The following is a 26,578-nucleotide window of genomic DNA, read 5'->3' as shown; positions in this document are numbered from 1 at the left end:
CTGTGTGAGTTTTGTACTGCAAATGTTTTGCAACAGGAGTTTAAGTGTCTGTAGTCCAAAACTAGACGATATGAATCGTCTGGCTTGGAGACAGGAAACAAAGGATTGTTCATTTGTGAGGTGCATGTTTCAATCACCCACTGATATTCAAGTTGATCCAAGATCTCCCTGACTTGCTTTTTAGCTTCTTGTTTAACTGGGTACTGCCTTTGTGCAGTGGGTTGACTTTTTAACTGGATTTTGTGAGGGGGAGAGTCCTCATCCCATCCTTCATGATTTTTGTATAATGCAGGAGCTTGGGCCACTGCCCATTTTCTTACATATATGGATTTTTTATGAGTTTAAATATGATTTGAGAAGGCAGGCATAAACATTTCTTCGCCATGAGGGCACTCCCTGACAAACTCTGGTGGCCAGTCTTTCTCAGCTAGAAGGATGTCATAGCCCTTTGAAAGGTTATCCCAAAAGAGACCCCTTACTTTCCTAGTCTTGTCCCCCTCTATACGCAGTGTTATTTCGTATATTTTATGAGGTTTGCTAACTCTGGTATCTGCAGTTTCCACCTGAATGTAATCATTCTTGTCCACTGTCTCCAGAAGATTCATCAAGATCTTGCGAGCTATTGTCACTTCTGCTGCACTGTCTAGCATTGTCTGGGCCCACTCTCCGTTTTTCAGTTGTGTCCTCAGTATCCTCGGCATGTTTAATTATTTTAATACTGGCTACCTTCTTTCTTGGAAATTGTAATTTTATACTTTGATGAGCAGGTTCCTTGTCTTTGGACTTGACGTGCTCTTCCTTGTGTTCTGACCGTCCTCTTCTTTCCGATTTCCGTAAGGAAGTCTGAAAATATCGAGAGGGACGTGTATCAATATCTTGATATCTATCAGGTTTTCTTAATTTATCCCTATCTCTAAGCTTGTATCTTTTCTCAGAGGGCTCCCTCTGAGGAGACTTGTGTCCTCGGTCTGGAGATCTCTCTCTCCGTTGAGGAGACCTTCCTCTGGACTAGAATCGTTTTTCTTTAGGAGTGGATTGTTTATTACCATCCCAACTCTTTTTTGGAGTATTTAGATTATTTTTAATACATTTTTTTTAAGGATTTTCAGTTAGTTGGGGTTTTACTGGTTTCCCACCCAAACTATCTCTTCCTAGTTCTTCATAGGATTTTTCTATGATTCTGGCAAGTTCAAAAGGTTGTTCCGCTATATCTGTTTCTTTCAATTTCTGGCGGATCGCCACAGATGCTGCTTCTCCTTTTATGTTGGCTAATAATATAGCCGAGACCTGCTTGAAGTCTTTCAGTAATTTAATACCCAGAGTTAAAGCAGGTTCTGGACCGTATTCATGTTGAATCTGTCTTAGTACGTCTGGTATAACCGCCATGGACGGAATACCATGTGTTTTTGTGTAGATTGAAGCAAAGACTGTGCCCCAAGTGTCACAGTCCTCCACATGTGGTGCGGTCCCCATTGGAAGACAGATAGTCAGAATTCTGTGTTTCTCAGTAGGTGTAGTATCAGGAAATACTGCTTCTATTTGAGTGATTTTTTGTGCTAATTAGAATGGAATTTGTTCCCGTTTTGAGGGTATTTTACCAAGACATGATTGTATGTTCTGTGGTGCTATTTTGTTTGTGTTCCCCTGATGAGGGGTCAGCTGTGGAATGTTAATTGCTGGTTGGACTGTTGAAGTCCGCATTACATATTGAACCAATTGTCTATGTATTTTAATTAATAGTTTTAGCTGAGCTAAAAGTTCCCGGTCTGACATTTTATCAATGTCTGGATGTGGTGTGTAGCTGGCTAGAACCGGCCACGTTGCTCCTGGTCTTCCTAGTGGACCGAGCCTGGTGATGTGATTTTGATGTTTTAGGGCGCCTTTAAACCAGAGCAGGTGCTCTTGGTAATTTAGTGGGATTTCAACCTCCTCGAAAGGAGTGTATTCATCCGGAGGTTCCTCTATTTTGTAATAGTGGAATTCCTTTGTTACAGCGTTTGCTGCTGGAAAGTGTATCCATGAATAGAATACCTCTGTCTGCCGATATTCATGGGCCTCTACCACGAATATGACTGTACCACCTTGTGAGGATAGTCCATTTTCTATAAGTTTAATAGTTATAGTTCTTCTTATATTTGCCGGAATGATAATAGCCTCCGGGTCATTCTGTTGGAGAGTTGTGTTATCTAACAACAGTTGAGACGCTGTAGAATCTCTTTCTTCGTCACCGTCCGGCATTTTACTGACAGAAAGTTTTTTTGTTGCAGAGCAAGTTTCAAGGAAACAAAGATTAGGTGCACAATATTTTGGAACACTGTATCCTTCAACGTTGACTAAACCAAAAACTATACATAGGAATCTCTTCCTACTAAGTTCCGGAGGATTTTAACCTTTTACCCACGCCAGACGTCTTTTGGAGTTTTTACGGGAAAAAGTGTTCTGTGTGAAAAAGCACGACTGAGTTACTCTAATGTCTTGCGTTATATTATCGCCTTACCAAACGATGGGCGCCATGTAGTGTAGTTCCTATATTCCCAATAGGCTCTGCGCATTGGAATAATATAAACAGCAGTGTAGACGTAGGACTGAGGTCGACTAGGTCTCTACTGACCATATTAGACTTAATTAGTTTTGCCAGCTAGCTCAGAGGTCACTAGAAACGTTCTCGAATGTTCAGGAAAGGGTTAACTCTCCGGATTTAGACAAGAAGGGATTAGCTTCTGGCAACCGCATAAACATGACAACTTTACTCCCTCAGAATAAGAGTGTATATCTAGAGTTGTGTGAAAACAATAGACAGCTATTTCACTCAGTCAATCGTGCATACTTAGTTTCACCAGAGTGCAGAGAATAGAGAGACGGCATTTTCAATAAAAGGTGTTATTTATTGAGCAGTCTTCTTTCACATGCAAGAGAAATGAATTGCCATAATTGCAATACTTATCATAAAGTAAAGTGCGTACAGTAAAAGGAGTATTATAAAATAATACTGTAAAAGCATTGATATGGTTTCTTAGCCATATGATACTTTAAAATAGATAAAATATATACATACATAAATACATTGACTAACGTACTCAACTGGTGCTTCTAATCTAAGCCTACCCCGGTGTACCTGACCTAAGCCTAATACGTGGGAAGGAGTAAGTAAGTAGCAGTTTAAGTTAAGTTGGTTTTTTCCAAGGAATCTGAATCAAGAATTCTCTTAAGGGTTTAGCCAGCTCCGTACCTGGGTAATAGAATTCGGGAGGTCTGGTATCTCTCTCTCAGGACTCGATATCCCAGGAACCCGCAAGGGTATCTGGAAACACCGGAGCTGGATTTTCTTGGCTGGAGAAAAAGACAACGTCTTTCTCAGTGCGTCAAAAGGGAGGGGCGGCGTCCGTGGGCTCTCGCATCAGCTGGGCTCTCGGGCAAGAAGATAGCCGCTCTGCTCCAAACCACCGTGTGTTTGCTTAAGGCAACGTTGGTATATTTATACCTGAAAGGTGCCGGGTTTGACGTAAGGTTGGACATAAGACGTCAATAAAAGAAGTCACTAAGAACTGGCCGTTCTTTCAGTGTTCTCAGGAGTTCTAGGACAAATCAAAACAACGGCAGTGGGGAATTCCCAGGTTGCTGGAGGTTTGGTTTGTTTAAAGAACGCGTTGTACTTTCTAGGAGTCTAGGGGAGTAGCCTTGCCGTATTGGACTGCATGGGTTATGACTAAATATGGATATGATTCTTATGCCTTTATAAGGATATTATTTATTATAACCACATAAGGGCATAAATCGGGAATATCGAATTAGGGTCCTAGATAGAAACACAACAATGGTGGGTCATCGTGCGTCACGCCGCCCTGAGTCTGGGTCTCCCCCTGTCCCGTGTTTGTGGAGTCTGAACTGTTTTGCGTCAATGGGGCATCTAGTCCCACCAATTCCTGAAACATTACTCCCCAAGCCTGTAGGACCTCAGGTAGCTTCCTATCCCTCCTTGTATGCCTCATGTGTGCTTCTTTCGCCAACGCCCATTCCCTTATATCCGCCCTCCATTTCTGCAGCATCGGGCCCTGCAGGGACAGCCAGTGAATTGCAATACGACGTCGAGCTGTAACCAGGCCTAGTATAAGGAACCGTCTGCTCACCCTCCGTTTAGGGTCTCAGGGAATTAGGCCCAGGAGGCAAGGGCGCAGGTCTAAATCTATTACCCACCCCGATACCTTCATATCCAGAACCGACCTCCAATAGGGTTGGAGGGTGGGGCATGTCCACATCATATGGACAAAATCCACCCTGGGACTGCGGCATCTCGGGCATCAGGAATCCCTGGTTTTGTCAATAACCTGGAGTTCTTTAGGGGAGAGGTAGGTCATGTGTATAATATTATATTGAATTTGCTTAAAGACGTTGCTCACCGACACCTTCCGCACACTCTCATGTATCTTTTCCCATTCACGGGGGGTGATTTCCTGCGGACACGCCTGCTGCCATTTGTCTTCTATCGCTAAGGGCCGTAACCTTTTATCCTCCCGCAAAGCCCTGTATAGGTGAGTAACGAACTTCCGGCCCCCCGCCATTGCCAACATAGTGACTAAGGTATGGGTGTGCACCGGGGCCTCCGGAAACAAGGGCCACAGCTGCCGCGCAGTCGACGCTAGTTTAGCGTATTGAAGGAATTGCCCTGGACCAAGCTCGAAGGTGGTGACCGCCTCTTGATAAGTGATAAATGTATCATTTGGATACAGATTAGCCAACATCAGGCAACCACCCTCCACCCATTTGTCTATGGACATGACCCGTGCAATCTGGGCAAAGGGCGGCATCAGCCACATATCCATGTCATGGGCGAACGGCGTGCTGCAGATATGGCATCGCATCACACGGTCCCAGATTGTGGCCCCCAACCGTACCAGTTGCAGAATGTGATCTCGCCGTCCCCCCTCCTGCCATAGCAGCGCTCCCAGTTGCCCACTCCCATCGGCCCCGCCTGCAAGGACCGCTCCCACGAGGGGTCCGTATCCAACCATGCAATGGCATGTTGTAGATGTGATGCGAAGTAGTACAGCTCTAGATCAGGGACTTCCATACCCTCTGCACCCCACCTATGCTTCAGGACCTCCAGACTTACCCTACTTCTCTTCCCCTTCCACAACAGGAGGACTAGGAGGGAATCCAGTTCCCGAAAAATCTGGTGCGGTAGCTCATAAAAGGACCCCTGCATCGCGTACAGGCAGCACGGGAGGACCACCATCTTGATTAGAGCAATCTTCCCCATTAGGGAGATCTTAAGGGTGTTCCAGAAGGCGATACTTTCCTTCAGGTCCTGGATTATCCGTCCCATGTTGTGGTGGAAGAAAGAGGTCGGGTTTTGACCAATCCAGATCCCCAAATAGCAAAGCGTGTTGTCTACCCATGGGAGCCCCATCTCCGGGCGCAGGACCCCTCACATTCAGACTGTTCTCCAATCGCATAGAGCTGGGATTTCGCCTTATTCACTGCAAGGCCAGAAGCAGCCGCAAAATGCAATAGCTCGTTCATCAAGATGGGCAATTTCTGCGTCGGCTGGCTGAGATAGACCAAGGCGTCATCCGCATATAAGGACACCACATGCTGCATTGCCCCTACTCTGATACCCCGGCCCTGCAGCACCTACGGAGATGGCATGCCAACGGCTCCATTGCCAGGGCAAAGAGCAGGGGAGAGAGGGGGCACCCCTGACGTGTTCCCCTCGATATGGGTATCTCATCCGAGACACATCGACCCGTGCGGACTCTGGCCACAGGTCTTGTATACAATAGCTGAACCCATTATACAAATCCTTCCCCCAGGCCCAATTTTAAAAGCACCTTCCAGAGGTAGGCCTAGCGAATCGAGTTGAACGCTTGTTCGCTATCCAGAAAGAACAGCGAGCTTTGCTTGGCCTGTCCCTCTAAAGTTCGCATGACGTGGGCCAGGCAATGGATATTCCGTAAGGTGTTCCGGCCCGGGATGAACCCTGACTGGTCGTCGTGGACCAGGCGTCTAAGATAGGGAGGGACTCTAGAAGCCAGCACCTGGCTGATGATCTTCAAGTCCACATTCAACATGGATATGGGTCTATAGGATCCGGGGAGGAGAGGATCCTTACCCGGCTTGGGGATCATTACCATCGTCGCCGCCCGCATGGAGTCCGGGAGCGAGCCCCAGTCATATGCCTTCATTGCAACCTCACAGAGTTTTGGGACCAGAACACCCTTGAACTCTTTATAGAGTTTGGCCGCCAAACCGTCCATCCCCGGGGATTTAGCTGTCTGCAGATGGGCTATCGCATCACGCAGGTTCTCCTCTCGGAGCGGCCCCCCCAGGTCCTCATGGCTATTTGCTTCAATACCGGGCATCTGTATCCCCTCGAGGTACACCTCTATGTACTCAGCGCCCGTTAAAGGCTGCGATTCCGAGTATATTTTGCATAGATGGTATCGTAACACCTCGTTAATCGCCTGCTGGGTATATACCATCCGGCCCAACTCATTCTGCAGTGCCAGAATCGGGTGAGGTTGGGTTTCTGCCCTTATCAGACGCGCTAATAGTCTCCCAGCTTTGTCGCCCTCCGTGTACCATCGCCGCCTGCAGGCTGATGATATGATATGATATGATAAATGGGACTTGTAGAGCGCACGTTCACCTACGGTTTCTTGGCACTGGAGTGGAAGGGCTGTGCGGCACATTGTGGGACGGACTAGTTGTGAGCTAACGAGAAGGTTTTTAGTGATTTTCTGAAGTGAGCGTAGGAAGGGAGAAAGCGGAGTGCAGGGGGGAGGGAGTTCCAGAGGAGAGGAGCCTGGGTGGAGAATCTCAGGCCTCCATGTTTCTTATGCCTGAAAGAGCAGGGGGTAAGAAGATTGGAGTTTGAGGAGCGAAGAGCACTTTGGGGAACATATCGGTGTAAGAGGGAAGAAATGAAAGAGGGTCCCTGAGAGGAAAGAGCTTTGTGAATCAGGCAGCCAAGTTTGAAGAGGCCGCGCTGGCCAACAGGGAGCCAATGAAGGCTCTTAAGGAGAGGCTTAGTGTGGCTGGATCTTGGCTGGCCATAGATCAACCTGGCTGCCAGATTCTGGATGAGTTGGAGGTGTTGTGATTGGTATGCTGGTATGCCCACATATAGGGAGTTCGCATAGTCGATGCGAGACATGACTAGTACCAGGGTGACCTGCACCAGAGCTTCTCGAGAGAATAGTCTGCTGATTTTGCGGATGCGGCGCAGATGGTAGAAGCAGATGGAAACAACTGAGTTAATTTGCGCCCTCATGTAGAGGTCCTTGCAGATGGTGATACCTAGGCTCTTGACAGAGTCAACAGGGAAAGGGGGAGGTCCAATTGAGAGTGGCCAGAAAGAAAAATTCCAAAGGGTTGTCAGGGGGACCAGTGAGAACTAACTCAGTCTTGTCGGGATTGAGTTTGAGCTGATTAAGATTAATCAAGGAGCTGATGAAATTCATAACAGAGTGGACGTTTTGGATGGAGGATGGGGAGGGGTCGATGTTAAAGATGAACTGAAGGTCATCAGCGTAGTTGAAGATGGTAACAGATTTTTTGTGAAGCTCCGAGATGAGGGGGCGAATATAAAGGTTAAAGAGGAGTGGTGAGAGTGAGGAGCCTTGCGGGACTCCATAGGAGAGGCGCTTTCCCACTGAAGAAAAGGGTGGGAGGGAAACTGCCTGAGCACGATCTTGGAGAAAGGAGGTAATCCATTGCAGTGGTAGCCCCCGGATGCCGGCGTGCTCGACACGTTCGAGTAGGATGGTATGGTCAACGGTGTCGTACGCCGCCGACAGATCCAGGAGCACCAGATCCTGAGAGGTGTTCTGGTCCGCCCCCTTTCTTAGCTCCTCATGAACGGCCAGGGCGATTGATTCAGTGGAGTGCTGAGGCCTGTAGCCAGCTTGGTGGGGGTCAAGAAAGTGGGTAGATTCGATGAAGGTGCTCAGACAGTTAACCACAAAAGCTTCCAGGACTTTACCCAAATAGGGGAGAAGGGAGATTGGGCGGAAGTTGGAAAGAGTGCCAGGGTCTGCTCCAGGGTTTTTAAGGATGGGTGAGACCACAGCTGTCTTGTAAGAGAGGGGGACCACCCCTGAAGAGAGGGAGTTATTTTGAAGAGAGAGAGGGGGCATGGGAATATTGAGGTAAATCTCACGACTAATGAGAGGGGGGCAGCTGCCGTGGGGGAAGCCAGACTTAATTTTACCAAGAAGAGAAAAGAAGGTTTCTTCAGTGAGCGTGGGGAACGTGAGATAGTGGACGGGGTTGGGGGGCCGCTATGAAGTGTGGTATAGTAGCAGCAGTGGGGATACTAGTTTTGATAGTGACATTTTTTTCAATAAAATAGCTATTGAGGGAGTCGCAGAGGGGTTGTGATGGAGGGGATTTAGCAGTGACACTGTCAGGTTTTACCAACTCATCCACGCTGGAAAAGATGGTTTTCGATTTACAGCTGCAGCTAAGTATTTTTGCAGAAAAGTATGTTGATTTGACCACAACGATGGCTACCTTGTAGTCCTGTAGGGCCATTAAGAACAACGTTTTTTTGAGGGGGCAGTAATGAAGCCTCCGCTTGCGCTCCAATTGGCGCAGAGCGAGCTTCCTGTCCCCAAGATCTTTTGTAAACCAAAGTTGGGCGTCGTGGGGTCCTATTAAATTTGCCAGGTGTCCCCCAGCTGTTGTTGCGTGGCTGTCCACTCAGGCCGTTGCTCCTTGTCTGTGGGGAAGTCCCTCTCCTTCTCTGCCAAGCGGTCCTCGTGTTGTCGGAGTTCCCGTTCCAGCACCCGCTTTACCCCTACCTCCGAGGACAAACACGTCCCACGAAGGACCACTTTCATGGCGTCCCATTCAGTCACCCTCGTGCTAGCTGACCCCCAGTTCTCTTCTAGATACGTCTCGAGCACGTGCAAGATAGTCTCCTTATAAGTGGGATCCCCGAAAGCCTCCATGTTGAGTCTCCAGAGCGGGATCTTGGGCCGAGGTCCACCCACCAAATATGTGAGCAGGAGCGGAGAATGATCAGATAGGTAGCGCGACAAATAGTGGATCTCTTCGACGCGGTCCATTACCATTCCCTGGAGAAAGAAGTAATCCAATCTACTGTGCGTGTTGACAGCAGGCGTGTAGCACGAATACAGCCGATGAGCAGGGTTGCGGTGCCTCCACGCATCTATCAGGTCATAACTTTGGAGCATCTGGGCCATTGCGTCTCTCATTTTAGGTTTGGCATCTAACTTGGGGGGGCATCTATCTAAATCCCCATTGAGTGCACAGTTAAAATCCCCTGCTATCAGGAGCTCCGTGTCTGGGTCTATATCTAACTGTCCCAGCACTTGACCCAAAAACTCTCCATCATTCGTATTCGGGGCATAAATGTTCACCAAGCATAGACTACGTTCATCCAGAGTACCTACCACGATTACAAACCTGCCCTCCGGATCTAGTTTTGTGCGTGTGGCCTCAAAGGGGACCCCCGGTGCCACCCAAATTAGAGCCCCTCTGGCAAACCCGGAGTAAGACGTGGCAAAAAATTGTCCACGCCATCTACGCTGGACATACTTAAGGCAGTCCCCCCAAAGGTGTGTTTCCTGGAGTAAAGCGAAGCTGACCCCATAGCGCCGGAGATAGGTGGCCACCCTGATCCGCTTAACCATATTATTGAGCCCCCTAACATTCCACGTCAGTAGTTTGTATTTACATGTAACACCTATCATGTGTTAGCACTTTTCTACTTCGCAGCTCCCACCTAACGCCCATTGGAACCTTCTCCGCAGCGTGACGTGACCCTCTAAAAAGCAGACAACTTAAACATTGCAAAGCAAGCGTGTAAAATGACCCGGCAGCATCCCTCCCTGAACCAAAACAAGGAACCCCAACATTTCCCACCCACCGGCGGTAGTACCGCATCTCCCAATCCGAACCTGGTCAAGAAACCTCGAACCCCGCCCCAAAGACACTTCCCCCGCAGATCCTTCCTTTTCAAATTGCAACTAGTAAATAGAAAAAACTTTTTTAAACTGAGCACTTGAGTATGTAGTAGTCCAAAAAGAAAACCCCCCCTTTCACTCCGTAAGTGAACCTTCAGCCAACTGACTGGTACCGCGCAGCCCTGCCCGGCCGAGGCCTAGCTGGCCCCAGCGGCACTCTACAATCGGCCTCTTGAAGTTGAAACTTAGCACAATAATACTGTCACTGTCATCAACAGGTCTCCAGCTCCCCCTTCCCCTCTTCATGCTGCTCCTATTAATCCGGGGAACAGCCCCATTTCCAGTCAATCAGGCTATACAGACCCCCCAAGTTGAAGTATAGAAAATACTCACAGTGTCCAAGACGCCCCTGCATCAGATCCGGACCATCAGGTTTACCAGTCAGCTGACCTGTGTAGGTTCAGCAGCCGGGCCGGTGGTACCCCCGAGTCTGATTGCGTTTCCTGCACCAAACAAAGTGGGGAGAATTGGTTCTGGGTTGGGATTTCCTCCAGTTCCGTCCGGAGGGTACCATCCGGGCCCACCGCGAAACGTCCATTCTCTGCGATGGCGCGCCCTCCTGGGGGCCGACCTCCCTCACCGCGTCGTTGGCTCCGCCGTCTGGCACTCCGCCGTCTTTGCTCCTTCCAGCACTGTGTGTGTTCGCGGTCCTCCAGGCCCAACGAGTCCATCCAATCCTCCGCGTCCGTCCGGCGGTCGAAAAAATGCATCCCAGCGGCGTGTTGCACTCGAAGCCGAGCTGAGAAGAGCAGACTGTATTTGAAATTGTGACTCCGCAACCGTCGCTTAACCTGCAGGAAATCATTCCGAAGGTCTTGCACCTTTCTAGTAGAGTCCGGAAAAATGTGGATGTCGTAGTTATCATACCTGGGCGGTCCGGTCTTGCGGATATGTTGTAGGATGACGTCCCGATCTCTAAAGTTGAAAAACCGGGCTATTATGGCCCTAGGTGGAGATACCGGCTATGGCGGTGGCCCCAGGGTTCTATGGCCCTCTCTATTGCAAATATTTTGGACAGTTGCAGGTTTGGGAAGGCCTTGCCAATCCAGTCCTCAAGAAAGAGGTCCGCCGCCGGGCCCTCTGTGCATTCAGGAAATCCCAGGAAGCGGAGATTGTTCCTCCGGGACCGGCCTTCTGCATCCTCAGCCCGATACTCCAATCGGGGCGTATGTTCCTGGAGAGCAGCCACTGTCTCCTTCAGCTGCCGGACCTCAGTTTGCAATACGGTCAGATCCCCCTCTGTGGTGGTGACCTTGTCCGCTACTTTCCGGAGGTCAAGGCGTAAATGGTTAATGTCCATGGCCATGCCGTCCATTTTGCCCTCCAGCACCACCCTGGAGTCTCGAATCGCCGCCAGAATATCGGCTTTGTCCTGGGCTGCCACATCCGGGTGGGCCTCCATCCTCCGTACTGCACGATCTTGTTCATTTTAGCTCCCCTTAACGGTCGGTCTTTCCCCATAATAATGTGAGCTTCCGAGTGTTCTCCGCCGGTCACTTCTCAGGAGATACTTCGGGTTCTCAGCAGCACCCCCTCATGTAGTGCAGATCAGCCCTGGTGGTAGCAACCCCCGGCCCAACTGGTCCGGCCACGGGGTACTGTAAATAGGGGCCTCCGGTCAGCCGTGCTCTTGCCGAACACTGGTTCTCACACCTCTTCCAGCAGGGACTCTCCTGGTGTCAAGCTGCAAAGGAGCGGGAGCGAGGGGGGCAGGCTCCAGTGGTCAAAGTCGAGCTTTTAGGTCTCTGTGCTGCCCTCCGACTCCAGCAGTCATGGCTCCGGGGAATCCCACAGCCCCAGCTAATCGGGGTGGGGGCTGGCCCTCTCTCCCGGTCCACCCCGTGTCTCAGCCGGACATCCTCTGGTCACCCTGCGGAAGGAGCTTTAGTAACGGAACTCGACCCCTGCGGGATGGGGGGTAAATGGGGGGCCCCCAGGCAGGCCGGGATATGCCAGCACTCCATCTTCTGTGGGTACTGCGGCGTCTCAGGGCCTCATGAATGTGCTTAGGCTGCACCACCTCCGTGTCGCACAATTACTCATGCCGGGACCACAGCATCTCCTCTGCCGGCCGCACACGACCCCGTCAATTGTCCCCACAGTTGCCTTGAGGGGCTCGGTGTATCACGCCTCCCGTCGCAGGGGGGGGGGTTGTTGGCACGCAGGGCCCTTCACCGCCGCAGACACTCAGGGTAGGGGCCTGGGGTCTCCACCGGTCCGAAGCGCAGCTCACCAGGTCACTCTCGGGTCCCAGCGGGCTCTGTCTTCAGCCGCTCCGCCAGCACCCTGGTGCAGCAGAAATGCGTGCAGGCCTCTCTTCCCCGGCCTCGCGTAGGGGCTCACCCCAAGGTCTGCGGCCGCGGGCATGTCAGCCGCACCTTGTCACCCCCGCCGCTCTCACCGGTCACTGGGGGGGTCACGCGCCCCCTCGCCAGCCGCCACGGGGGTGCTGTCGTTCCGCTGGGCCTCAAATCAACCGGTGGGGCTGGTTTACCACACGGCGGGTGCCATTTTCTGGACACTGCTGCAATCAGGTTTACCGCGGGCCACTGGGTCCCCCGCAGTCGCAGGCGGCAATCAACTCAGGAATTGATGACTTCCGAGGGCCGGGGGGGCTCCTCAACTCAGGAGCACCATTTAAATCCACAATGTGCCAGGATAATGAAGGATTTATGGGACACTAGGACAGGAGTGGACGAAAACGCGTCTAGCCGGCCCTTTTGCTCAGCCACGCCCCCTTAGTACACAGTGGTATAGGGTAATCCAACACTTCCTGATATATTTCAGGATTATGTCGGAAGAGTCTGGCAGCGTAAGGGCATCAACAGACTAGGACAATTATATGATGGTCAGGGCTTTCATTCTTTTGCCGCATTAAAAGATGAGTTTGGGCTCCTGCATAGTTATTTTTTTAAATATCTACAAGTAAGGGGATATTTCCTATGGGGACTGAAGCTAACAGATATGCCATGTTTGTCGGAAATAATGCCAGGAATATACACAAACTCTGGCAATGGCGCTATTAGTGCATCTTTCAGAAATTTATGTCAGTAGCTCGCGATGATAGCCTGCAGATATCTTTAAAATTAAGCAAGCTTCTTAAAACTGACATATCAGCAGAGGAAATACAGGTGGCAATGGACACATTAGATCGAGTAGTAGCTTCCCTTAATCTAAAATTACAACACCATTGGACAATCATTATACTGCACTACACGCCGGAGCTTATGTCTAAATGGGCAATCCCAATTCTCTGCTGAATCGTACTGCCCAAAATGTCAGCTTTTCATTGCAGATTTAAGGCACATGTTTATAGGCTGCCCAAGGCTAACTCCATTTTCGAATGATGTTTCTTCAATGTTTACACTACACCTCAGCCGTGACTTCCAGCCTACTGAAAAGGAAATCTTTCTTGAGAGTAAACACGAGGCTGCTAGTCAGAAGAGCTCAACAGCCACTATTGTCATTGTATGCCCCTTTTTATGCACTGCTAGAGCCTGGATAAACCCTATCAGCCCAAATGTCATGAAATCTGGGCACCACTCAGACAGGTGTATGAGTCAGAATCGGCTCCAGCTAAAGTCAGAGGTCCCCACTCATGGTTAAAATTCAGAAGGATCTGGTCTAGCTTTCAAAGAGATTAATTTTGTATTGTTACTGTATCCTATGTACTTTGGCGTTTGTCTTCCCAATCTTGTGTTTTTCTCTTCCTCTGTGTTTCTTCCCCACACTTCTCTACTTAGCTATTCTTTTCTTTTTCCTCTGGCCGTATCTGAGTAATCTTCTAGTTTAGAATTATGTGATTATTCTAAACATGTGTGTGAATACTTTGTTTTCTGTCAGCACTTTATAGTCATGTACTTTGTCATATTAATATCTAATACATATTAAACAAAAGAAAAAAATTAAAACTTCAACCTGCAGACATGATTTTTTGGAAGTCAGAATGCCCCAGAGGTATAAGGATGCAGGCTATAGCCAAAGAGGGCAACACGAGGCCAGATACATATGTGGAGAGGTCCAGCTCAACAGGAATTCCTGCTGAAAATAGGAAGATTGCGGGAGTTGTGTTGAAATCAATCTCACGGTCAATACACCTTCAGCAATTCAGCTTGCAGGTAGGTCTCAATCTCCTGACATGTCTCAAAGCAATTTTTGTTGAAACCTTTTCTAAAACTCAGGTGTTAGATTGTGGGTAGGAGAAGTACCACCAACATCACTAAAAAGGATCCAGGACCTGGAGGGCACCACTTGAGGGGTTAGGACTCACTCCAGCAGAGGCCACCAGCAGGGGCAAGGCATCTGGAAGCTTGTGTTGTCCCTGTAGCTCCCACAGGAGGCTATCCAACTAACATTTGGAGTCACTCTGATGGTCTTGCATTCAAGGGAGCAAGTCCAGTCTTCCTTTCCCAGGCAGCACAGCAGGGAACTCTTTCCAGCAGCAGGGTAATACTTTCCGCAGCAGGGCAGCAGGGCGGTCCTTCTTCTGAGTATTCCACAGGTCCAGGAGGGATCAGTAGAGTGGTTCTGATGGTCCAATATTTACACCAGGTGTAGGCGTCTATGTGTTGGGGCACACCCTGTCCTTCCCTCACATGTGAGTCTGTAAAGTGTTTCCCTTCCCCTGTCAAGGCTCCAAACTGTATGGGTAGATAAAATGCTGGTGTCAGGTTCCTTTGTGTGTGCTGGTGGTAGTAATAAAGTACACAGAGCCCTACAGTCAACAAAAACAAATAGAGCCAAAAGCGAGGGGGAAGGCAAAAGATTTGAGGGTTACCCTGCAGAGAGGACACTGTCCAACAATCAGATACACTGGAAAATTATAGATCTGTTTTTTTTTTCCCTCAGACATTTTAGCTGATGAATGCTTCTGAAAACAGCCAAAATACCTGGGTGACTCTACTTGGGAAAAATGCAGAATTGCTGGTCAGAATTACCAATCTGTTCACAATTCCTCATTTCTCAGTGGAACCTCAAGTTTCAACCTTTAATTTCACTCAACTCCGCCCCTGAATATTCCCTACATCGATATCAGTAACTTCTGGGTGGGTGATAGGAGTGTGCCAGACTCAATGGGTCCAAATGCAGAGCACTCAGAATAAGACTCTATACATTTTACAGATAATCCACAAAGGAAAAGAATAAAACAAAGATAAATCAAATAATGTTTTTCCTAATTTCGTTTCAATAATACTCTGGAGATTTTGAGTCGATTAGGTGCATTATCATGACACATCACTAGTGACAAAGGGCTTAAACAAGGTTGCGTTCTGGCCCCCACACTTTTCAACCTGTTTGTAGCTGACCTTATACCGAGACTAAACGCCTGCAACTCGCATGCTCCAAAACTGGGAGATATCTTAGTGCCGTGTCTCCTATACGCAGACGACATAGTCTTGATCAGTAAAACGAGAGTAGGGCTCCAACATCTTATAAATGCAACTCATGATTACTCAAAGGAAAATGGTCTATCGATAAACCTCGACAAAACCAAAACCATCACCGTGAGCAAAAAAAGAGAAAAGCCCTCAACTTGGTACTGGGGTAATACCCGAATAGAGAGCACCACGGAATATAAATACCTGGGTGTAAAGATCAACAAAGGAGGTCAATTCCTTGCATAGAGAAACAGCATCAGGCGCAAAGGTATCGCTCTGGCAATCTCTCTAAAATCTTTAAACTCCAAATTAACTGGCCCTCCGATTCTGCCCATAGTTGAGGTGATTTGTGCAAAGTTATTGCCAACAATAACTTATGGAAGCGAAGCCCAGAAAGGAAGAGTCGCCAAATTACTGGACTCCACCGTTACAAACACGTTTAGGATTATATTTGGACTACCCAAATACACCTCCCCCTCGCAAATAAGGCTCGAGTTTGGCATCCAGAAGCAATCTCTTGCGAGACATGGGGCATACATCATAACTTGGGACAAAATACGAAAAGCCGCTCCAGGGTCACTAAATGCACAGCTGTGGAAAGAGTTAAGCAGACAGCGAAATATCTTAAAGAAGGACTACACAAATTGGGACTGAACCAGCTGTGGGAAACTCGCACCAGCTCTGGTGTACTCAAGAAATTAACTTGGAAATCAGTCAAATACCTATCGTGGCTGGAGGATAAAGCTTTACTCGCTGAAAGGTCTCACGGTTGGATGACTCTGAACACATACTGTGAGCAAGCAGCCCAGAAGTACTTTAACACGGGTTACGTCAAGCATACAAAAATTAGCTTCATGAAGTTTAGACTTGGCTTGTTGCCTGGCACTCAGCATTCTCCACCCTGGCTGAAGGAGAAGGTGGACCCTAAGTGCCGCTTTTGCAGGTTAGCATCAGAAGACCTGTTGTACCTATTATTATCCTGCAAACAACTCGCACAAGAACGGCAACAAATATTAAAAGTAAAATTCAACCAGCGGGGAATTCGAACTAGGAGGCAAGCAGTTCTGGCTTGCCTTGCTCCAAGTGATCCCCAATTAAACTGCGCCTTGGTAAAATTCTTGACAGCATGCCATAAGAAATTGCCGGAAATGAAGACATTGACTGAAATCTAACTTTTAAATGTATTTATGCATTTATAAACAAAGTATTACATCCAAGAACTATCGTGGTGTAAATAATCGTGATATGCATTTCTGGTTATAACGTGCCTGAACAAGCGACTGCTTATACCCGAACTTTTAATGAACAGTCTTTTTAAGAGAATTTTTTATTTTTTTTATTTTTACCCTTTGATAATTAAGGAGTTTTTACATGCAAAAATTGTTCTGTAATGAAATGTTTTTGTGTTGCAATGGTTTTAACAAACTATGCAAATAAAATAAACTTGAAACTTGAAAATGACACATCACTAGTGATTACTGTACTGTATAGATAGAGACACAGAATAAAACGAAGAAAAACGATACCAAGAGCTTTGCACTAACCTTCTTACTGAACACTGTGTTTCATCAATGTATATTTAAGGTATTGATTTTAATGGTATGAGCTTCTTCCTGTGAAGGCTATTTAGCTATATTATTTATTTGTTATTTATATTTTGCTTCTAAACTAATATCTTCATTAAGCTACATTCCTTTTACAAATAAAAAAGATATCTTCATAAACAGGTTTTCATACTCCTTCTCTGAGTTTGCTTCTCTTGGCAGTGAGCCATTCGTGACAACCATCTGCGTAATCCCAGCACAGCCCTGTTGGCAAGGATTGAAACTGACAGAAGTTAACTCCCCAGGGGATGTTAAGAAAATGTGTAAATGTATATAAAAGCTGCAGGTTCCTCAGCTGATTGGCATTGTATGTGCTGCTCCCTCTCAAATAATTTCGGAATGATTATTCTTGTAAAAAAGAAAATATGTTAATCGAATGTGAATTCACCTTAAAAAAAAAAGACAAGGGGCGTTTGGCAAAACAGGAATAGTTGGTTTAATTAAACGCAGAGGCTGGGAGACCAAGGGCCCGATCCGAAGAACTAACTTGGGGCAAAATCCTAAACGTACTACCATTTTGGTGTTCACAGAAGGCACTTGCTCATTTTGGTATTCACAGAAGGCACTTACTCATTTGGGTATTCACAGATGTTAGGAGTCCTAACTTTAGGACTCCTAAATGCCTTCTGTGAATACCGAAAGTCTTAAAATTAGGATTTTTCTCAGTTTAGGATTAGTAAAGTTAGGACTCCTAACTTTGGGACTCCTAAATGGCTTCTGTGAATACCGAATGTCTTAAAGCTAGGAATTTCTCAGTTTAGGAGTAGTAAAGTTAGGACTCCTATAGGAAAAGAAAATGTGTGATTTCTTCTTTTGTGAATGCAGTTAAGGAATCGCAAATTGTGATTCCTTAAATGGAATATATGAAGCACCCAAGTTGTGGGAATATGGCATAAGGAATCGCAAATTACCACCAACTATAGGTTGGTGGTAAATTGCGATTTCTTTCAAAAATGTAAATTTTTGCATTTTTCAAAGTGGCATATGGCGCACACACATGCCCTTAGGGCATGTATATGCGACGCATTTGCACCCATGCTCATTTCAGGGGTGCAACAGGGTGTCCTTTTGACACCCTGACACACTTGAAATTGCATTCTCAATTTGCGATTCTCTAATTGGGAATCGCAAATGGAGGATGTCTTCCCATTCATTCCAATTTGCGAATCACAATTAAGGAATATGTAGGATTCGCAAAATGTTATGCAAATCCTACAAACATAGCGTTTTGCGATTCACAAATAGACATTCTCAAAAATTCGCAATTTGAGAATCGCAAATCATAACATTGATACATATGGCCCTTAGTCTATTCCTGCCCAACGCATTTGGTTAGGAATTGTGCCCTTATGTGTTTTATTACATTTGTGTCATAAGTTCCCCCATCTGGCCAGGAGAACACATGCTTCTTAGTGTGTGTGTGTGACATTCACAGCAAATTTTATATAGCTTTTTAGCCTGTCTTGGGAACTTAGTTTGCATGTGGTTTAAGGGCGACTCCATGATGGTTTGGGAACTTTGTAACGGATTAGTAAACTTCTATATTTTTTAGGCTTTTGGATAATCCTTAATTCTGTTCTGATCGTGGGAAAAATATGTACAAGGGATTATGCCGTCAACTACCTTTCTATGAGCTCAGCTTTGGACAAAGATGCATCAAACAAACTCAGTATATAAAATGACACAAAAGAAAAATTACAACCTGTAAGAGAGTGCATTGGTTATCTCAAAACACTATGAAGTGTACTTTTAGCAGCGGAATAGCAAAATATAAACAAATGACGGCGTTTCTTACTTGCATAGTACCATTAACCTGACATAACATTCAACAGAGAACACAGTTGCAAATATTTATCAGCACCACAACACCAAGTAAAATGCATCAATTGAAAACCACAATGAAAATTGAAAAGAAAAATGTGATAGAGTAAAACATTATGACTTTCTTCAAAATATATTAACCCGCTCCTAGTGCATGCTGCCCCATGATGATGGGAGCCTCAGCGCTGTACACAGAACTAAGTGAGCCCAATAGTTTCTCAATATTAGCTTGGGGACAAATATAGCAACAATTTATGAGAGAATAAGGAGCAACTCAACAACTTCAGCCCCTCCTTGGCTAAGCACAAGCCGCACCCAACTCACCAAGGTCCACATTTTTCCCTAAGGTATGAATTACACCCTACATCTCACCCAGGGGTCATGTGAACAGACTGTAGTCCAAGAAAATACCACCTCTCATTTCTTTAAGATTCTACAAGTGTTAAGAAATTGACAGCACTAAGAATACTCAATACAAAAAAATAAAAATGAGATACTGGCACTGTTTCACAACCAGAGCCTATGTGTACCATCTGTGTCATGCCCAGTTGTCCAAGCAGTGGGGCCCCATCCCTGTATCACACACAGGGATCAAGCCTACCCTCTGTGTCTCACCCAGCAGTCCAAGAAGTCCCTGCATCCCACCCAGAGACAAGCGTACCCTTTGTGTCATACCCACTGGTTCAAGCAACTAAACAACCCTCACTTTTCCAAGCGTTCTGACTTTCAAAGAAAGGTGACCTCCGTGGGATGGCCTTCGAGGCTGCCTTGCATGCCTTGCAACTACTCAGCACAGACACAAAAAATAAGCAATATGTCAGATTTCTGGTAGTGGCAGGATGCTCAGGTTAGAGTGTTATGCATCTTCCTAGTTTGCCAAACGCTAAATGCTTTGAGTAAGAAGGGTAAGATGTAGTCTCTTACCCACTGACGGCAGCTTGATGATGGACCTCAGCCCGTAAATTCAGCAGAACTTCCAATCAATTGAGGCATCTGCTCATTGCTCTTGTTGTCGGCGGTGACCTTTATCTTCAGCTGCAGTAGGGCTCAAAGAACCAATCTCCCCTGACTGGCTCACCAAAATGTTATTTCTTTTTTAAATAAGAGGCTTTTGGCATCAACAGGAACAGTTGGGTTGATTAAACACAGAAACCAGGAGAACAGGCAACAGAGTCGGAGTCTGAAGACTGTCTCAAAGCACATTCATTTCGGATGTAATTTGCTATATTACATGAAGCATTATAGACCAATTTGTACATTCCTTTGGAGACAGAAATCTTGGCCTAGTCATAGGACCATAAATCTGTCAGTTTGATAAGAAGTGCAGGTTCTCCTCGATTGTACGTGGACCCAATGACGGGCCAGTGGGTATGTGCTCAGATGTCCGGCATGGGGAGCACGGATCGCTGAGTGTAGTTTGCATGTTGTGTTCTGATTGGCTGTGTTTTCCTAACTTACTGTGGCATCTATATTTATTGTGTGTTTTTTGGAATGTGCGCCCCTCTGGCCAAGCATGTTTTATTGGGGCCAATCTCTTGAAACCATTATGTGTTACTGCCTATCTGTGGGATCGACCTGGGTTTTCCTGCGAGAGCTTCTGCCTAAGGAGTACATGTCCCCACCTGTGCTAAGTTAACCAGTTGCTTCAGGCCTAGGTCGCAGGGCCTGCCAGACAGCATATTTCAAAGAGGTCATATTGTGTGAAATCAACAACAGAGATGTGAGTTTGCCATTATATGTACATATATCATGGTGTACATCAACATCGTATTTATCAATATTAACAACTATTTCCTTGTTAGGTCAGCATGTACTAGCTCGGTAAGCTAAATGTGTTTGTCATAACTTTAACCCCTTCGACGCTCATGACGAGCTGGGCTCGTCATGAGGTAGCCTCCTCGCACGCTCATGACGAGCCCAGCTCGTCATGAAACATGGGAATAAGTATATCCCAGCATACGGGCGGAATTCCGCCCGCATTAAAGGTGTTAAATAATCCTGTCCGGGATAAATCAATGCAAATTTTAGGCTTTTAATGTCTCAATGTAGGAAACTGTTTCGATTGAGGTGGACTACATAATTTGAGGAAAGGGCTGTCGTTTGCTAATGATATTAATTTTATCTCTCAAGTTTTTGTCTTAGCACCCTACAGCATTATCGTAGCCATGTTTAGCAATAGAAGGTCATTTAAAGTCTTTCTTAGCCAAACAACATGTAGAAATCAGAAGATGACAGTTTCAGAAATAAGAGTCAACTTTTACACAGGATTACTGATTCGTGTAATCTCCCCCAAAAAATTTAATCGCGGAGAAACAACATTTATTACTGTTGCAATTGGACATTCTCATTAAAAAAGATGTTTACATTTTTATCATGGCAATGCACATGGGAGTAACCATTCTGTTGCACACAAAAAAAGGTATTATTAAACACCAGAAAACGATTATACTTGTTTTAGAAAAGGCAATAGAGATCCACCTAAAGTAACAATATGACTCTGTAATGAACTAAAATATACAACGCTAGGAAGAGGCTGGTAACCAGTAATTTGAACTGCAACGAGCTTTCACCTCTTTTTAACCTTTTTTTAAAACTGTATGAATTTGAATGCTTTTTGAATTACAAAAGTAAAACTTACCACATTGAGCACTCGCCGTCTAGAGCGCTCCAGGACTTCCTGCCTCCCACCAGGGTCACGCTCACATGAGCCAAAAGCAGGGGCTTAGGCAATCAGCTGCCATAAATGCAGGCTGAATCGCGGGAGCGCAGCGGACATGCACAGCAGGCGCGCCAGCAGCGCGGCAACGGCGCAGCCAAAGGCAAGTCCATCTGCGCCTGTACGCGCCCACACATGCCCTGGGACCAGATACTATGCCCAATTTTATAAGTAGTCCTCCCACAAACTCAGAATGCTCCACTCTACTTCACTCACGCCCAACCCTGATATTACTGCATGCTTGCACAACAACACACTTCAGCTTCAATACTCGTTCCCTGAAGTTTGCCAACCCATCCCCATCTGCAACAGGAAAAAAAGATGAGCGTAAGGCTATATCAGTATTCTATCTCAATACACGATCCATAGTCAGACACCAATTGGAAATCTTTACCCTCCTAGATTCAGAAAAGCCTAACATTCTTCTGCTCACCGAAACTTGTCTCACTCCTGTATTCTCGCCTGACATCCTAGCTGCTCTACCAAATGAATACTATATTCTGCAAACAAACCGCCCGCCAGGCAAGATGGGTGGTGGAGAAGTGGCTATCATCCATAAGGATCTCAAATTCACTGCTCTCACCTCACGTTGCCTCCCCGCAGTAGACAACGTTGTGATAAAACTTGAGTTCGACTCAACCCCGCTTTTATGTGTATTACTCTATAGGCCCCATGAGCACATGCCCCTGTTCCCCCACTCTATGGGAGAATAAGTTGCACACCTAGTAACAAACCATGACAGAATCCTATTGATAGGCCACTTCAACTACTGGGTAAATGACCCTCAAGGAGGGCCTCAATCCTCCGAGCTGACTGAATCTTTAAACAACATGAACTTCACCCAACCGATCTCTTCAGCAACCCACATAAAAGGGCACACCCTGGACCAACTTTGGACAATCAATTTGGTGGTATCGGCACTATCCATCACACCCTGTGTATGGTCTGACCATCACCTGGTAAAACTCACTCTCCACCCCACACCCGACGTCAACCTCCATGAGGATACTATCTCAGCTTGACTCTTAGCGGCCAGCAATGAACGTGCCCCACTTAAACAAATTAGATTAACCCGCCATCATGAGGCACAGAGATGGTTTTCCCCTGAACTGAAACTACAAAAAACTAACTCCGCCAATCAGAAAGGAATTGGAGGCAGAATTATTCACACGCAGGAAAAATCACCTACCTAATGGCCTTGAAAGAATACAAAAAGGCAATCTCCACAGCTAAGGGTGGACAGTTTTCCTCTAGAATCCTAAACTCAAACAACCAAACTAAAGAAATCCTTACAATCGTAGACAAACTGTCCAAGCCAGAGAGAGTACTAAGCAAACCCCTGCCGTTGCAGGCCCTCTGCGAGTCTCTGAACAACTTTTTATTGATAAAATCATCTCCATCAAAGCCAGTATTCCCACCCATATGTCTCCAGAAATCTACCCTCCTACGCCCAGGAATCCCCACTCCCTACATTCTTTTCTGCCCATTGACACCGATACCTTACGCGACCTACTGTCAAAGGTCAGATCAGGCTCCCCTTTGGATTACTGCCCCCCTCATGTCCTAAAAGTGGCCTTCACCGCCTCCCCGGACCCTGTTCTTGCCCTCCTAAACAACTCCCTGTCCTGGGGCTGTGTCCATTATGCCTTTAAGGAGGCTACAGTGGTCCCCCACTTAAAAAAAACAGGGACCGATCCCCAGATGATGTCAAACTACCGCCCCATCTCCTTGCTCCCTTATCTGGCCAAGGTATTGGAAGCCCATGTTGCAAAATGCCTGTCCAATTTCATGGAACAGACTGAGTTCCTTGACCTACACCAAGTGGGTTTTCATCCAGCCCACTCCACGGAAACAGTGATACTGGTGGTACTGGACTCCCTACAAGAAAACGCTGACAGAGGCACTTCCCAGGCCCTGGTGCTGTTAGATCTCTCAGCCGCATTTGACACGGTCGACCATGATATATTGGCAGACTGTGTCAGTGAGGCAGGCCTCCAGGGTTCAGCCCTTAGATGGGTCAACTCCTCCCTGAAAGACTGCACTCAGGCAGTCCATATTGGCCAGTTCAAAGCCCACAAATTCAAAACCACATTCGGGGTCCCACAGGGTTCCTCGCTCTCCAAGCACCTGTTCAACCTCTACCTTCTCCCACTGATCAGATCCTTGAAGGAAAGAAAAGTGGTCACTTTCAATTATGCCGACGACCTCCAACTAATGTTTACAATTGATAACTTCCCCCGGTCAATATCTGACTTTCAGTCCACCATGAAATTCATTCATCACTGGATAGACCACAATCACTTAAAACTAAACCTAGACAACACCGAAATGGTTCTGACAGGTGGTAGCCACAATCAGTGGTGTCCACATTACTGACCAAATTAATTAGGTACCGCCCTGTCCCCTCTCCCTCAGTGAAAAGCTTAGGGGTTACCATAGACAACAACCTTTCCCTAAAGTCTCATGTAGGCTTGCTGATTTCCATCTGCTTACTTCAGTTGTGAAAAATTAGACAAATAAGAAGGCTACCGACTCAAGCAGCTCTGGTACAGGTCCTGATAGCCATGGTCCTATCACGTCTAGACTATGCAAATGCAATATATCTTGGTCTACCACTTGGCCTTCCAAAACGATTACAGATGGTACAGAACCAAGTGGCTAGATTGATATACAAACAGCCCAGGTGGCAACATGCCTCCCCCTTCTTAGGAGCCTGCATTGGCTCTCTATCCCCCAATGTTGCACATGTAAAAGGTGGCTGCCTGGAGTGGCCCTGAATGGCCGGAGCCCTAAATTTATAGATAGCCTCATTTCTCACTACACTCCTTCACGAAACCTCCACTCGGCCCAACTCAAACTTTTGACTGCCCCCACCTTCAAGCTGAAGCGCCAAGGGGGATGCAGGTTTGCAACTCTGGCCCCCGGTCTGTGGAACTCCATCCCCCTGGAAATCAGATCAAGCACCGACCTTCTGAGATTCAGAAAATCTCTCATAACTTGGCTATAGATACAAGCATACAAATGAACTGCCTCTGGGTCGGCACCAAGCTAGTACCCAGCGCCATGAAACCAACTAGTGTATGAGCACATTTTTAACATAACATAACACTTTTACTGTCTTGGCTTGGGGAAAACATGGCGGCCGCAGGCTAGCGCGGTATGCATGTCTCACCCAGCGCTCCTACTCTACGGCACCTGATGGCGTGTTGAGCTGGCGGAGTTCGGCCAGAGCACGAGTATGGTGGTGTGATTTAGACCTCGGACCCCGGAACTCCGAAACAGTAGGAATTTAACTCAAAACGCGACCCCAATAACCCTGCGTCTTACGGAGCGAGAGACACTTTCACATAGGGTAGATACTACGTTCAGCAGCCCGGCACCAGGACCCGGATTTCGGCCGATTTTGGCCCCGCTCCACCAGGGTTTTGTGGCGTTTTTTTTCCAGCGGACTTCGAGGAGGGAGCCCATGTGCCTGGCTCCGGCAGAGAAACTCCACCCCCCCGCCTGCCTTCCGAAGTGGAGACAAGCAGCCGTGGAGCTAAGGCGAGGTCGCAGGGCGGAGGCTCACGGGCTCCTGCAGAGAGGTTTGATGGGGGGGCGGGAGGGAGGGGAGACTGCCACGGTGGACGACCAAGTCAATGCAGGGGGCCCCATAGCACTTGCTCTGGATAGGGGGCTTTGTGACACAGAAGGAAACAGCGAGGTTGGGGGAGAGCCTGAGGAGGGGGGGCAGGCACTAAGCTGATTGGAAGCCGACAAGCTTCCGGGGGCACACCCTCAAATAACAAGGGAAAAAGACAGGGCAAAGGCAAGGGTATAAGGGGCACAAAAACTGTCGCAAAAATTGGCCAAAAAAATACCGAGGTGGAGAACCCTCTGAAGGTACCCAGCACAGTTAAAGATAAGGCTGAGGGAGGTTGAGTTTCAGATAATTCCAGTGAGAAGGACAGGGCAGGACATGTGAGCAAGGAGGTTGGAAAAAGAAGAAAGGGCAAGGATAAGAGTATATCAAACAGTGCGGTGCCTGTTACCCCATCACTTCGCTCCTTTTTCAAAGTGCTACCCCAGGTCCTGGCTAACAACTCTGAAAAATCTGGAAACCCGACAAACCTGACAAACCGGTCAAGTACGGCTGAAGTCAATCAGCCTGAACCAATTGTAGGTCTAAATAAAGGGGGACCTACAAGTAAGCCTCTTACCCCTGTACTGCTGTACTGCCCTCACCTCTACAGGCTCTTGCCCCGAGGGCGTTGGCACCCCCTCTCCCCTCTCTTTCTACTCCTCTTACCTCTACCCCTACCTCTACCTCTGCCCATCCCGGCGCCATTGATGGCACTATCGATGTAAATCATGTTCGGGACAAGGAGGGTATAAATCCTATGCCTGGTACTTGCATGGTGGATGGGGCGGGAGGGGGAGGGGGGGAGTCAAATAATCCTATTGAAACTATTTTGATCGCTATGTCAGCCATGAGGGAGGAGATTAGGAGCGATTTCGCAGTATCCAAGGAAAATCAAAACGATATAAGAGCGGCCTGCGAAATACTGGAAAGAAAGGTGGATGGATTGTACAAAAGAACAGAGAGTTTGGAGGGAGAAGTAGGGGTCTATAAAAGCGAATTTGGAGGAGGCTGAGTGTAAGATTCAAACATTACGGAGGGAAGGAGAAGCTATGAAGGAGAGGGTTGAGTGGCTCGAGAATTTATCAAGAAGGAACAATTTGCGGATATTGAAAGTCCCCGAGGGAAAAGAGGGGAAAGACTTGAAAGCGTTTGTGGTCTCTCTTTTGAAGGACTCTCTAAATTTAGATGAAACAGTTGAGTTACTTGATAGAGATATTCAGCGGATCCATCGTGATCCCTTTCGCCTCAACCCTGGGAGAACTAAACCACGAAAGATCTTGATAAACTTTCAAACTTATACACTGAAAGAAAAAATCTTGAATCTTGCATTAAAGGCGAAGACACTCAAGGGTCCCGATTATTTGTGTGGAATCAGGTCAGATCTCTCCAAAGTCACATTAGACAGGCAATGGGAGCTGGGTCAGATGATGGAAAAATTCAGGGCAGCT

The sequence above is a fragment of the Lissotriton helveticus genome, chromosome 8, assembly GCF_964261635.1.
Source record: "Lissotriton helveticus chromosome 8, aLisHel1.1, whole genome shotgun sequence".
NCBI classification, from domain to species: domain Eukaryota; kingdom Metazoa; phylum Chordata; class Amphibia; order Caudata; family Salamandridae; genus Lissotriton; species Lissotriton helveticus.
This window is presented reverse-complemented; position numbering follows the sequence as displayed.